Below are 15,090 nucleotides of genomic sequence, written 5' to 3'. Positions count from 1 at the left end.
CCCAGTAACTGTGCCAGACTGGTGCAGACTGGGCCTGCTTTGGGCATATGAATGGGTACAGTGGTGAGTCCTTATTACAGCCTGCTAACCTAAATACATGGGAGGTCAGCCGGACGTCCTTGTGTCCCCCACTGTGAATAGGTTGAAGCTAGCTAGCATGTGGATTAGCCCAGCTGCTGAAAAGAGGAGTGTGTACTGACGGAGGCCTCTGTTCTTTTGTGTCTCATACCCAGTCGCCCTCCTCCTCTTCTCCCCACGTCTTTGTCCTTCAGGCACAGGCAAGACACCCCTTCTCCACTCCTGCTACACTGCAAAAAATGGATTTTTAAAAAATAATATATACAAATTAAGGATGTTTTGGCCCCAATCCCCTGATCTTACATTAACTTAAATATTGATTAAATATGTATCCGACACATTAAAATAAAAGCCGTGGCCTACTTAATCTGACACACCATATTTTTCACAAGTTACTTGATCCAAAACTTAAGGTCCTAGTTCAAAAATCTTAAATTTATAAGCTTAAATTATTGATATGATATGAATTCAAGATTCACTGGGAGAATGCAACTCCTGAAATCGGCGATAAGCTACAGAGAAAACGTCTCACTCTGTTGGAGTTGGGAGGATTACAAAAACCCTTCGGGATTGTACAGTGATGTTACATGTTGTCTTCCCTCACAAATAATCTCTGGTTGCAGAGGGCACTTAAACCAAACAACAGACAAGTTGCATTTTGGCCTACAAAGTTACTCGGGTGTGAGTTGCAGAGTTTAGGAGTTATCAGCCATAGAGATGTCTGTCTTCTCTCTTCTCTGAAATATAATGGAACTAGATGGCAGTCTGCTTGTGGTTCTTATATTACCAGAAAAAAGTTCCACAAAAAAATCAACAGTATTGTCGCTTTTCAGAAATCATGAACTGGTAACTCAAGATAATCCACAGACCTTGTTGTGAGTTTCATGTAGGAAGTATTTTCTTTCTACTGAACTAAATTTGCTAACCGTACCACCTCGAAGAAGGAAACATGCTTATCGACCAGAGGCTTGTACTTGTGCAGCGTGAGATGTAAAGATTAATGGCATCCTCCTTGGCTGAGCTGTTACATTAGCAAATTTGCTAGCTCGCCTCTTGTCTATGAAAAAATGCTTGCTTCTTTTTCCTCAGTGATGCGTAAGGAATAATGTCCCAACATGAAACTGCAAATCCTAAAGAAGCCCTAAGAGGCAAGCGGAAAAAAAAAGGACATTACAAACATTTTCCTGGCAAAAATATATATATTTATTAAGTCATAAACACAGCCTCTCAGGGCTTTCAGTTTTGGCCATCCAAGGGAAAAAGTTTGGGCACCCCTGATCTTGAATAACTGGTCATGATTTCTGGAAAGAGACATTGCTGTTGAATTTTTCAAATGTATGTTTTTGGGATATTGAGCAACACAAGCCGAGTGCCATATAGTTACGTTATATTTCATAAACAGCACTACAGGTATGATGGAAAATATGTATTTTTCATTTTGGGCTGCTCTTTCACTTTAACATTAATCAGTGACAGATGATGATCTGCCATTGCTTGTCGTTTCAACCACTGAATGCAATGGTCTGTCCTTGAAAATACTTATTACAAGCAACTTGATAAATCAACCGAATAACACACGTAAAGGTATTAGTCTATGTTTGTACTGTTGCTACACTGCCTGTCAAGGCAGCTTCTGCCGAAACACTACATACTTCACTGGGAAAAAACATGCAGTAACAACCTGTGCACATGCAGTAACAACCTGTGCTCAAATCACTTTAATTAATACATTTTAAGGCTGAACAAGCGCCCACACAGCATCACAGTTTGACATAAGTCTTATTCGGATCTAAACTAATTGACTAACTGAATAAACTAATTGGACATCTGGCAGTACAGAGTGTGCTTCCAGATTCAGAGCATTCAAAGGTTGGAACATGCAAGACCACCGTACACTTTTAACATTTCTTTTTTTGATAGAGGAATCACATAATCCACATCACTGTAATCTAAAATTCCATGTATATTTGCTGTTTTTCTTTCATAAAACAGACAAAGGTCTGTCATGAAATGCTACAGAGTGTTAACACAGAAAGCATCTTGCTACAGACTGAACAGAGTGAAGAGCTCCTCACTGTCAACTTCAGCCTCTTTCTCTTCAGTCCAAGTGTGTTTGAGTCACATATGGCCTATGGTTACACACTCTGGCACCGGGCCTTGCTCTCGCTGCCACATTGATAATTAGGATGCAAACCTATTGCCATAACAGCAGTGAAGCCCAGGTGAATGGCTCTGCTAATTGAGTCAGACACTGAGTAATGGAACAATGCTGTCGTTCAATGAATGCTTTACTTAAAACAGTGCTCCTCAAGGCCTCTCTCCAGTGGAACTGCATTCATGAGCCATTTATTCCTGAACAATGCACACCTCACCCCGCCCCCGCTTCCATCACAAAGTACCACCCCGAAAAAGCATCTCCTCCTGGTTGCTAGGAAACTGAAAATAAGCGTGAGAGGAGTGTGGCTATCCTTCGGCAGGAGGAAAAATGAGGAGAGGGATAAAAGAGAAGGAGGAAGAAGGAGAGGGACAGTCACTTAGGAAAGGCCAGACTGGGACACTCCACAAGAATTGATGTTGGCAAAAGTGAGTTAATAATGAGGAAAGAGAAGAGATGAGCCATAAAAGCAGAACATCATAAAGAACTAAACTAATTAGGGCTGGGAAATATGTCAATTTTATATTGTTATCATGGTATGATACTAGATATTGTCTTAGATTTTGGACTTTTCCTGGTTTTAAAGACAGCATTAGTAAAGTGATGTCATTTTCTGAACTAGCCAGACTGTAACACTTGTTTTAATATGTGAATGCATCAAAAGTCATCCCTTCAATAATGTTGCAATACTGATCGAGGTATTTGGTCAAAAAAATAAATAAATAAATAAAAAACAGTTACATCAGCTTCTGCTCGAATCTGGAGCCATTTACTGACAGGAGGAGAGCTCAGATATTACTTTTTAAAATATGTAATACAAAAGTGGATTTTTCTTCCCTCCTATTTATCAGCCTGACTGCAGCAGCAGTCTTTAGAGGAGACCTCCGTTGTCAGTGTTTATGTCATGTTACTGTAATGTTGACTGCTGACTGGAGCTGAATGGGAAAAGTACTTTACTTCACGGAGAAAATATGGAGAGTAGAGGGGAAGAATCGCAGTCCCTGGTCAGTGTCAGATAGTAAGCGTATACCTGAATTTAAAACACACAGACACACACTTTCTCCTTGTGTGCCATTGCTGGCTAACGCTAGCTCACGGCCAATACAGTAATCTGTTCAAACACAAGGTTGTTTTTGAAGTTTTATTTATGTTTTGTCTCGTTTGCTTCCTAACTCGGAAGTAGCGGTGGGGACATATTAAAGCAAACCATTACCTTGAGTAAACTTGAGGTTTTCTCTGGGTTTGAACACTGTTGGAAACACTTGGGATATTCTAAGTACACAACCGAATAACTGTTACCGTTATTGTGACATTATTTTAAGGCCATGTTGCCCAGCCCTATATGCAACATTGAAATTTGCTCTTGCTTTGCTAGCTTCATGTCATCCCATCCTTGACTCATGTTACAGAGACTGAGCACTGTTTGGCATCATATTCTAAGGAAGAGATAACAATTGAGCACATGCGTATGCCAACATATTCAAAGCATCGGGGAAGAAAAGCCCTGTTGTCCTGGGGCCATTGTGTCTTACACCTCCAAAGATTTTAGGAGAAGTCCAGGATCTCAGAATCATGGCAGCTTTTCCCATCAGTTTATCTGTTAAGAGTCGACAAACCACCCAGCCAGAGGCATATGTGCTAGTGGGCCAATTTGGCATTTAACTGGTGGTCATTTCCTGATCTGATGAGAATGAATTTACAGCACTCAAAGCCAGCTGGTGTGGAAAATGGATTGTGCCCAACACAACCACCGTGTAGACAACAGCAGGATTTGGCAGTCTTTTGAAAACCAAACAATCATCCCCCCCTGTTTCTCTTTCAGAGGAACCAGAGTCTACCACAAAAGGAAGGTCGGTGAGGCTTTGATTACCTCCACTGGGTCACAATTCAAACGCAGCGGCATCATTCAGCTAACTGGGTCAGGAGCGCTGTGACTGCCACTGCTGACACCAACTGGTCAAAATGGGGAACTGTGTGTCTCCAGCCACACAGAGCTGCTATTATTAGTCCACTGATGGATGGACAACCACTGAAATCAAATTAATTACAGTATACTGATCTGATAGAAAGACATTTTTTTGCTTTATAAAAAATGTGCTTTTACAGCAATAGAATTGCATTAGTGTATGCCGAGGCTTGACCAATATTTCCTTCACCACCAATAACCGTCTTCGACAAAAACCCACTGAAGTTAATGCACAAAGAAAACACTTGATAAGAGACAGCAGCAGTGGGCTGTCACTTCTTCTTCAGCAGCTCCTTTGAATGGCAGAACTAATCTGAATGGGTGCAGACAAGCTGGGCTCAAGTTTAAGAGGTAGTATACTATAAATCTAAATTGAACACCGAGTTATCCATTCTGTCTACTAGTTAAGTTTAGGGAAATAACTAGGGCTGCATGAAAAAAATCATAGTGATTATTTTGCCAAATATGATTCACGATTAGTGAAAATAATAGCGGAGTTGTGTAACCAGGGTTTTCCTATACCATTTAAGCTTTAGGTGCAGCACCCAAGCCATTTTGGGTACCACCTAAGCCAACTGAATGGAAAGTCAATGTGGAGAGCATCAAAACTAACTTAATGACTTTTCCCAAACTAATAGTTGTAGTATGTCCCGGTGAACTAGCAAGTTTTTGGGGTGCCTTTTATCATCTGATCCAGTTTTTTCTACTTTTTCTGGAAATATACGGTGCTAATACTGGTCCAAAATGATGTGAAATTGCATTTTTCTATTGAAAAACGTAATACTGCCTCTTGTGGAGGGAAACCCCACCCACCAAATACTTGCACCCAAGTCTTCCACAAACCTAGGGAAAACACTGTCTGTACCAAACAAACATGTTTTCTTACAGCTTGAGAATAAGATTTGTAAGACACGGCATCTCTGCAGCACTACAGTACTTCATTATAACATTGTTTTGTCACACAAAATAGCAGCTTCTGCAATTTGGATATTGCACTTGGCCATATTTCGTTTTCGATAATATTTCGATTAACTTTGCAGCCCTAAAACTAACATACCATCTCTTCTATTCTAAATCCTCTTCCTCCTAGTTTATTAGCTGTAGCTTTCAGCCATCGGCACAGCCAGAGCTTGTGTTGTCTTTTAACACTGCATGCCTGAAGTCCACCTTCTGGTACAGAAGGACCAAACTGCAGCAGCCGTGAGCATACTGGCATTTTCACCAAGCGCCATATTTAACAGCCTCTGACAACAAGCCCCATTTAACTTCATAAAGACTGTCCTTACACCTGTTTACACCTGAGTGCCCAGTACAACCAGTGTTTCCCTGCTGCTACTCACCAGTTCCACTTGCATAACTATGGTTTCTGATGCTTTGTAGTCTCCCCATTGCACCACATAGCAATTGAAAGAAGTCAAAAGGACACTTTTCTACCCACTGGGATACTTTCTGATACAATACCACCTTAAATTTAACTATTAGGAAAACAAACATAATACTTGATACTAGGGCTGTAACGATTCATCGAGTTACTCGAGTTACTCGATTACAAAAATTGGTCGAGGCAAAAACTCTGCCTCGAAGCGTCGTTAAATTCCTATGACGCACAGGGATCCTGAATGTTCCACACGGACCGTTGTTAATACTACTGCGTAAAGTGCCGTACACGGACACGGAGAGCCCTCTCCGTCGCCGGAGAGCCGGAGAGCCCTCTCCGTACTCTCCGGGCGCGGAGTGTCCGTCACTCCGTCGCGGGGAAACAGAGACGGCAAGGGCTGTGATTGGTCCTCTAAACTCACGTCCTCACGCTGGTTCTCCAGCAGCCCGGGGGGGATTGCATTGCGTATCCGCCACCACGACGGAGAGCTGCGAAGGCTCGAGATGACATGCCAGAGCAGAATCAGTTTGTGCGCGTTTAAAAAACGTAGATATGATATCTGCTTTACAGACAGTTGAGACCGACGTGACATGTTCTCTCTCTCTGTCTGTCTGTAAGTGTGTGTGCACGTGTGTTTGTTTACGTCGGTCCGGAGCTCCTCCCTTCGTAAAACAGAGCGGCGGAGAATTGTAGATGCGCGACGATGAAGAAATTATTAATTAAATGAACACGGTCCGGACCGGTTCATAGGAAAAGTGACCTTAAATGACTTCTGTTGTGATTTGGTGCTATGTATAACATAAAATTATATATAACACAGCATGCGTGCACACACATAGGTTGCTAGGTTACCATAGCAAATGCCCTATCCCAGAGATTATATATTATTTGTTAGTAGGTGGTTAGAAGGTGCAATCCCTTTTTGTAATGTTGTATAAGACAACACTACGGCAAAATGGCCGTTACTATTTAAGTTTGTATTGATTCATAGTGTTACATGTTATACATGTTTTACAGTAAGTTGAAACTGTATTGTTATTTAAGGAGGAGTTGGAGTTGGAGTTGTAAGAAATACCTCTGTTTTTTAAAGAAATAAAAGCCAAATGGTTGATCATTTTACAGCCACATCATTTTCGTCATGCATTATTTGTTTTGGTTGTTTAAAAATGCAAAATATATATATATACGATTAATCGATTAATCGATCGATAAAGTGCTAGATTAATCGATTCCAAAAAGAATCGATAGCTACAGCCCTACTTGATACCTGATCTTGTATCTAAAAAAAAAAAAAAAAGAGTTTGGGGAAGCACAGACTGATTTGTCCAAGTTCAGTACCTGTTGTTGTGCTGTATTTTGCACTTCTCACAGCTGAATTTTCCTTTCCCTTTGCCTCTGTATATTTCTCTGTCTGTCCCATTATGAAAAAACGTAGTGTACTAGAGAGCACTCTTGAACCAAAAGACTAGTGACGTGATATACTGGACCTTTTGTGTCTGCAGTCCAATATACTGGACTGCAGTGTTGCTCAGGTTTAACTGCATAGAGTCTAGGGGACTGCCAACTACTCTGGATCAGAAGTGTTGCAGAATTTAACTAAAAATGGACATGAAATTACAGACACAAAAGTGCAGCTGCAATTTGCTGCAACGATTCAGGTTGATCGGATCATTAAATGTCAGAAAAGTGTGAAAATTGTCAGTCACAGTTTTCTGAAGCCCAAGATGACATCCTAAAATGTCTTGTTTCGTCCACAACCCAAAGATACTCAATTTACTGTTGAAGAGAAGTAAAGAAACCAGAAAATATTCACATTTAAGAAGCTGGGATCAGAGAATTGTCTTTTTCCTTAAAAAATTGATCAGCAAAATAGTTATTTAATAATTGACAACTACTTGATTAACCGTTGCAGCTCTATACAGAAGACTTTCCAATATTGCAAAAGGTGACAATGAGTCTAAGTTTGAAGTTTAAACCACCAGCTACCACGCACCAAGTCAAAGATGTAAGCTAATGCTATAAAAAAGGTATTTTGTCCTAAATTGCCATGAAATGTAACAGAACATACCTGCTGAGTGATACAAGCAGACTGTGTCTGACATCACACAGATTCTTGTTAATTTTATCATACAGTTTGAATAGATTCAAATATGTGCATGCAGTCAAATCTGGAGAATCTTGTGCATTTAAATACGAGCCATTTCATGTATCATTCATCAAACTGTCTCAGTATGCAAAGTAGGGAGCCACGATGAGGAACAGAGGGTGGGGAAATAACAACCACCCGACTGTGGCTGTTAGCCTTGTCTGATTAACTAATCTCTCTGGCCTGCAACGAACCAGTGTGCAGAGTTTATTTTCCATTTTGTTACTGGGGCGAGCACCTGAAGTCAGTGTTTTGTTTGGGTGGAACTAAAAGGTAATGCTTTCATTATTTAGCCAGTCTTGCTGCAAAATTGCATTCCATATTAGAAACAGCATTAACAACCTCCACTTTCTTTGCCAAAAGTCACATTGTAACTTAAAAATGGTTAATGAAATAGCCACAACAGCAAACAGTTAAATGTAACTTGTATGCTGTTAGCAAGAAGGAGTCTCATGATTATCCAAATCAACAATTTGATTTCATTTTGATAAGGTCACAATTCGATTGAGTTTTTGATTAAATAATTATTTTTTCAGCACTCATGGTTATTCCTTTGTTAGACTCCAGTATCAATTTGTAAAGATCAACAGATCATTGGTTTTTTTGCCCTGACAACTGTCATTTACATTTCAAAATCGTGTGCTACAACAGCTTGATTCTATCCTGGCAGTTTTTTGACCTCTCATCCTTTTAAAATTAGTGAGGAGAAACCATATTGGATAGTGGCTTTTACCTGGATTCACCTGATCACTGTACATCTGGCAGAGTATCTTTGACGCTTCGTACAGTCAGGATTGCCTGCGTAGCAGCCGTGACCTTTCCCTCACTTGGCCAGAGCCCTCACTGGCATGGTGGGTCAGATATTAAAGAGCCAGCTGTGAGGGCTTTGGAGTGTTTGCCTTGAATTACCACTCTGGATGCTTCAAGGTGCAAAAGTCTAAAGGGTGATCCAGGCTTTCTGGTGTGGATGTTCTCTACGGGTACAGCTGATTGAATACAGACAGAAACATGGATGAAAAACAGACCTTGATTATGGACTTTTTTCCAGGCAGGGCAGGGCAGGGCAGGGCAGGGCAGGGCAGGGCAGGGCAAGCTGCCCTCTCAAAGGTAGGGCAAACATTTCTGGCTGAGATCAAGTTACCAAAGCGGTGCACAGGTTCTAAATAAAGGTTCCCTACCAGTCTGATCTGGCTGTGTGTCTCTGTGTGTCACATCACTGAGATAACTCAGGGGGTTTCTTTAAATTAATTTTTTTTAAATCCCAGACTGTTGAACTGCACCTTTTTGGATGGGATTTAACATTTAGGACAGTGTTCAGTGTGATGTCTTACTATAAAAATCGTGTGCCTATTCCAAGGTTATTATATATTTTCAAAGACCATTCCTTGTTTCCAGAGCTGTGGAATGATCTTGTTTATAGTACAGAGCTTCACTAACCACATCCAAGGCTGACAATGTTGGAATCTTTTTGCAGTAACAAGTCAGTAGGAAAAATATCCAGTCTTCAAAGAGATTTTATTTCTGAAACATGAATTCATTCTCTAGGGAATATAAAGCCTGGGAAAAATGCCCTGAAGAATCTGTCTAAACCCCGATACAAGTTATCATCAGTGGTCTTCAAGGCAGAGCCTGCCAGCATTCTCCAGAAAAACAGAAAGACAAATCATATGCCATTTCTTCGATTACAGCACGGCTCCAATGGTCACTGAGGGCTACTAGCAGCCGATATGCAATCACACAATGGTCCGTAAATCTCTCTTTACGCTCTGACCTTTTCAGTCCTGTGGCTGAGCATCAAATTATAATGCTTATTCCAGCATCCAGGACCATTTATTTTCGGCAACCGAGCTCAGCTAAGCTCAACCTCCATTCATTGTGATCTTCAAGTGACCAAAAAGAGATGCAAATGCTGGTGTGAGAATTTGCTTGATGGATGATCACTAATGCAAAACAAACTCTGCACTGTAAGCATACAGGATGTGGATGTATTGTTGAGGCAAATCTATATCTTGATTAGCAAATCCGTTGCTTGATGATAGTGTATGATGGTGCTTTTTTAAACATTGAAAACACACACAGCAAGATGCAGTCACCTTTATCAGAGTAGTGACTGAAGTAATCTTTTATGCGGTCCAGCAATTAGTCATAGGAATCAAAAAGTCAGGACTGTATAAAGGGAAACTGGAACAGTCTTAGACAACACTAAGACACACATGAAGGCAAGATAGCTGAACATGCTGAATACAGCACATAGTGCTGGATAAGACTTGTGCAACAATTTTTTTTGTTCGGTGCAATCAAAAATGCATTGCTATCATATCTTATATCTGCTAAAACTACATGACAATATGCATTTCACACCATTTTGTAAATTAAAAAAAGGTGATGCACCAGACATCCACTCTGTAAAGTCCTCCATATGGCTTAGGGCTGCAGCATATGGTAAAAAAATTATTTTGCAATTATTTTGCCATTTGTAAATTATTCATGATTCGTGGGAATTTTTTATTTTTGCATCACAATTTTCATTTAAACTCAAAAAATGTATATAATCTTGTTTGATGATGTGTGATATCTGTTGGGGTCTGTACCAAAAAAACATGTTTCCTTGCACCTGGAGAACAAGATCTGTTGGTTAGGGCATCTTTAAAGCACTTGAGTACTACATTATAATGCTGTTTTGTTACACATTGTACCTTGAAATTGAAATTGTACTTGGCCATAGTGCAATGAATATTTAAATTAATTGTGTCTGAGGAGTAAAAACAGAGGATGGATATGCAACAGATGTGCACAGGCGTCTGAGGGGGGTTGCGCTTCAACACTTCAACAATGACAGTTAACAGCTAGCCAAACATAGATAACATCAAACTGAGCAGAAGCATTTTTAGCTGAATGAAACATCAGCAGTGAACATCAGTTTTTGGTAGGCTCATAGCTTATCAGAGTCAAAGAGCAAACAGTTTTGACGCACACACAGACACACCACAGTACAATTTTGATAAAGGAACATGATTTTCACCCACATGCTAACTTTGGCGACTTGTCTTTTCACATGCACTCGTAAATCCACTGCGAAACAAAGCTGTAAACTAATTAGCTCATGAACTGATCTCTGCAATATTTACACAGGACACTGCATATATGAGAATCATCATCCTAAATGTGTTTTTATCCTTTCATATCAAACTGAGGTTGGTCACAGATCCAGTTCAGATTATGCAAGCTGACCCATTCAGACTGACAACAGATTTATCCAGGTCAAAACTTCAGTGTGAAAGGGTATCATCTGTCAAGCTGTTTGGTAGGTAACTCCATGGCTCATAAGCTGCTGGTGCTGTAGCCTCATTACGACACATAACACAAAGAAGCCACACAACATGTTCTAAGTAAGGGACACGAGCATGCTTTATGACTCAAGGGGGATCTGTCTCAATCCTGCTGTTACTCAAGCTATTGCTATAGGTGCACAGGTGTTTGCCTGCAACAAGACCAGGCAAGTCATTATTGAGAAAGCCAAGACACCATGATCCAAATCAAAATCAAAATTAGAGGAAGCAAGTTGAGAGAAAGTAGCTAATGACATACACTGCTGATAGTATGGGGGGGGGATCCCAGAGTTCAGATCACCTTTGTCAAGATAAATGAGAAAAGGGGAACTAAAGGTGTTAATGAGGAAGAGGAAGTGAAGTTACTCTTGAGTTTAAGGTGTGTAAGGTCAATCAGGGTACAGGAGTATCCCACTATGAATTTAGCTGAAGTAATACTTGCAGCAGAGACTGATGCCTGCATGTTATTAGTCAAATGTGAAAAGAGAGGCCATGCTGGAACTAAACACAACCAAGGTCAAAAACTATTTGGTTAAATGGCATGGCAGCATAGAAATAATTCAGAACATCTAGTAATGTGCATTTGTCCATCCTTATCTACATACACATTACACAGTTTAGAGGTGCATAATTTTGCATATCAGCAGCGATGAAGTGTTCATTTTACTATGAAAATCTGCTGTTGTGGCACGTAGTGTCAAAATTTACATTCTGACTCACCAGCTTCTGACCGTGGAGAAAAACTCTACCAGCTAAAATACATCATTATGCGTGTCTGAACTTTGACATCCTGCTTAGCTTTCATTGCTATATTTTGCACAGAATTTGGCAATTTGGATTTGTGGACAAAGAAGACTTTCGAGGATGCCATCTTGGGATTTGGAAAACACCATCACCCTTTCATGACATTTTATAGACCAACACTAATCGACTATTGGAGCATATAATCGTTGTTTGAAGCTCTAATTCACATGACTGCCTCAACAACTTTCCAGCCTGTGTTTCAGGTGACCATAGCTTATTTTTTGGCTCACATACAGTATATCTAGCATTTGGTGCTGAGCAGAAAGTGATTTCAGACTTTGCTTAGTTGTGTAGACATTATTAAGACTCGGCTACAGGATGCCACAAATACAGTAACGGGGTAATTTAAAAGAGATATCTGTAGTGGTCACAATCCAGGTTCATTTATCAGGCTACAAGACATGGTTGCAGCAGCTCAGTTAAAAAAAAAAATGGACAAGGCATTTTTTAACAAACAGCAACTGGATGTGAAGACAGTTGCCACTGAACACATTTTAGCCTATTAACATATTTTCTGTAGATTATTTTGTCAGCACCCAACCTGACGTCATCACTGAAGTTAACCTGTCACCAGTCCTATAATGCCTAATCCGCAGTGTTTGCTCTGGTTGTGTTTTACCTGGGCAGCTCAAGGAAGGAAAGGTAGAGGAAGTGAGACATAATGTGTTACAAAATTAAATAAAAAATGTGTATTTGGGTGCACCTAAATAATGTGCTGGTTCACCTGAATGAAAAGCTGGGCGCACTAATGCAACCAGAGTAAAAAGTTAGTCTGGGGACCTGCCCTTTATGCCACACAACACAAACAATTTCATCTGGTGGCATCATCCAAAGTTTAAGCAAAAGCAAAAGTAATACAAAAAATAGAGGTTATTATTATGACTCCAGGAACTATACATATTTTCCACTTAGAAACGTGTTTTTTCCCCTCACAAACTTGTCTATTACCAGGAAATGGCTGATGATGATAATAATGATGCATGTTGTTCGAGGTTAGTCAATAAAATCATAGCTCAAGAACTCAGCAACAATATTCATCAGGGTTTAGAGCGATTTCTAATAACTTTCAAAAAAATAAAATGATCAGAATCATCTTCCATGCTTTTAAGTAGGTCTGGAGGTTTGCAAGACTGCCAGTTGAAAAGGCAATGGTAGCATACACACTGACTGTGCATTAACACCTCCGTGCAAGAAGTGCCAAGGTGGGAGTCAGCAGCATTAACTCTGACACATAAACCTGCTCCTGCTTCTGGCTAGAACTGTTCAGTTCCAACACATACATTTCACATACACTGCTATTAAGACTCCTCAACCAGCCTATGAGTGCCTGAAGGCTCTCCTGCCCTCTCTAGTTGGAGCCAGCTGGCTTTCTGAAAGAGCACATTCTTCCATCTGCTGCTCAGCACACAGTCACTGGAGACTCATCAGTGGCTGCTGTGAGAGCAGGGAGACACATAATGCCAACTCAACCACTGAGCCGACATTGAATGCCCAGCAGAGGTAAACACTTGAGGTCCACAAGGCTAACAAGCACTGGTAAACTTGACATGAGTTAGGGCTTACATTTCTTTTAGAGTCACTAACGTTGAGCATGCTTTATATGCACCAGAGGGGATTTCCCTCATGTTAGAAGAGAGAAAACTTGGCAAACAGGCAGCATGGTGTAATAACACCAGGACACGGTTGACATTGTAAACTCTGGAGGACCAGATAAGAGATATTGCATGGACTCATGATGGAGACCATTAAAAACAAGACAACGCTCAGCTCTCTTGAGTGTGCTCAAAGTGCTTGGCAAGGAAATCTAATAACACCACAGCTCGGAACATCCTATTCATACTCTACTATATAGTTAACGTTGGCCACGCACGTTTCCAAACATGAGGATTTCCATTTAAACCTGGCTACGCGTTAGCCACACGTCCTGCTAGCTAACAGCTAACTGGCTAACGTTTGCAAAACATACAAACTTTTAAAAAGTGGAGGCGCTGTGAATGGCAGCGTCCGGGGGGATCGTTAAGGCGACGTGTGTGTGAGAGCTTACCTTAATTTGTGAATGCGAGGAAGCAAGTTAAGTCCTCACTCGTAGCGAGCATTTCTTCCACCAGTAGTTCAACATGTGTCTAGTATCCAGCAGCAGCAACAGCAGCAGCGGCGGACTGTGTGTAGACGTGTCTGCAAACTGCGGCTAACGTCAGCTAACAGTTACCAGCTAGCCACCGGCTCGCTAACCTGGACAGTTAGCTCCCGCCGCCTCAAGATGTCGCTGTCACTGGTTTACCTGTATCTCTAAAGGCAAGCTGAACAAACAGCCGCTCAAAATGGATCATAAAATATAATGTTATCATTTTTAGACATAAAAAGTGACAAAAATGCATAAATACACGCTTAACACGCCGACCGAGATGAGGGTTTCTCAACATTAGCGAGTGGGCAACTCTAAAATCTGTCCAAACGTCATTCTACTGCGCATGCGCTGCTATTCTGTGCACCTAAGCACACACAATTTTTGGGTTTTTCTGTGTAGATGTCATGTCACACAGGTACTTAAACAAAGAATTAAACAGGTAAATCACCCATGAAACAAACTGGTGGACCGTTTTATATAAACCTCAATGATAAATCAGAAATAAAGTTTGATATTGCAGATAAAGTGGGCTTTAGTGGTGCCACACTAAATGAAAGGCTATCTGGCTGACTTAAAATCATTCACAGAGCCATAATGTACTACCAAGGGGTAAAGAGTACAAGCAGTATACTAAGGTGTGTCAAAAGGCAAGTTTTACAAAGTTTTTCATCAGCTGGATTTATGACACGAAAACTAATGCCATCATTTAATTTTGAGAGCTATGGTACTTTGATGCCCTTAAAAGCTTCAATAAAAAGGCCTCATAAGATCAGTCAGTGAATCGCTACATAAAAACACAGATAAAGTCTCATTAAGTACAACTTCTCAGGTATTTCAGCTAGGATTTGATGTCTACTATGAGTCAAAGTATAAAATGTAAACATCCTAATTAGTTCCCAAAATGTGGTTCAGGACCTTTCAGTGTCCTCCATCACATGGATACTTATGATGCCCTCTAATGATGTTAGATTCTGTGTAGTCATATTTTTTAAAAAATCATCTGTAAAATAGTCTTTTTAGCAAAAAATGCAGTTAATTAATGTAATGCAGGTGTGAGAAGGTTTAGGAGGAACTCTGTATTGCAATAATGAGTATCAGAAATTATG

At 40.4% G+C, this 15,090-nt stretch overlaps 1 protein-coding gene across 4 annotated transcripts in view; it reads right to left on the bottom strand.

Moving 5' to 3' along the window:
- LOC311264210 (suppressor of tumorigenicity 7 protein homolog) overlaps positions 1-14,205 on the bottom strand; it is a 60,689-nt gene extending 46,484 nt beyond the window's left edge. For 2 of the 4 annotated variants that reach the window (XM_084364896.1, XM_084364902.1), the window contains exon 1: positions 13,901-14,205. The gene's annotated coding sequence lies outside the window, so the exon portion shown is untranslated. Of the gene's footprint in view, positions 1-229; positions 309-13,900 lie in introns of all 4 variants that reach the window. The other 2 variants (XM_084364897.1, XM_084364898.1) reach the window with 2 other exon arrangements.
- Between the last annotated feature and the right edge of the window lie 885 nt (positions 14,206-15,090).

Source organism: Pagrus pagrus, assembly GCF_965226575.1.
Source record: "Pagrus pagrus genome assembly, chromosome: 10".
Taxonomy (NCBI): domain Eukaryota; kingdom Metazoa; phylum Chordata; class Actinopteri; order Spariformes; family Sparidae; genus Pagrus; species Pagrus pagrus.
Note: the sequence above shows the minus strand (reverse complement) of the source record. Positions and strands in the feature narration are given on the sequence as shown.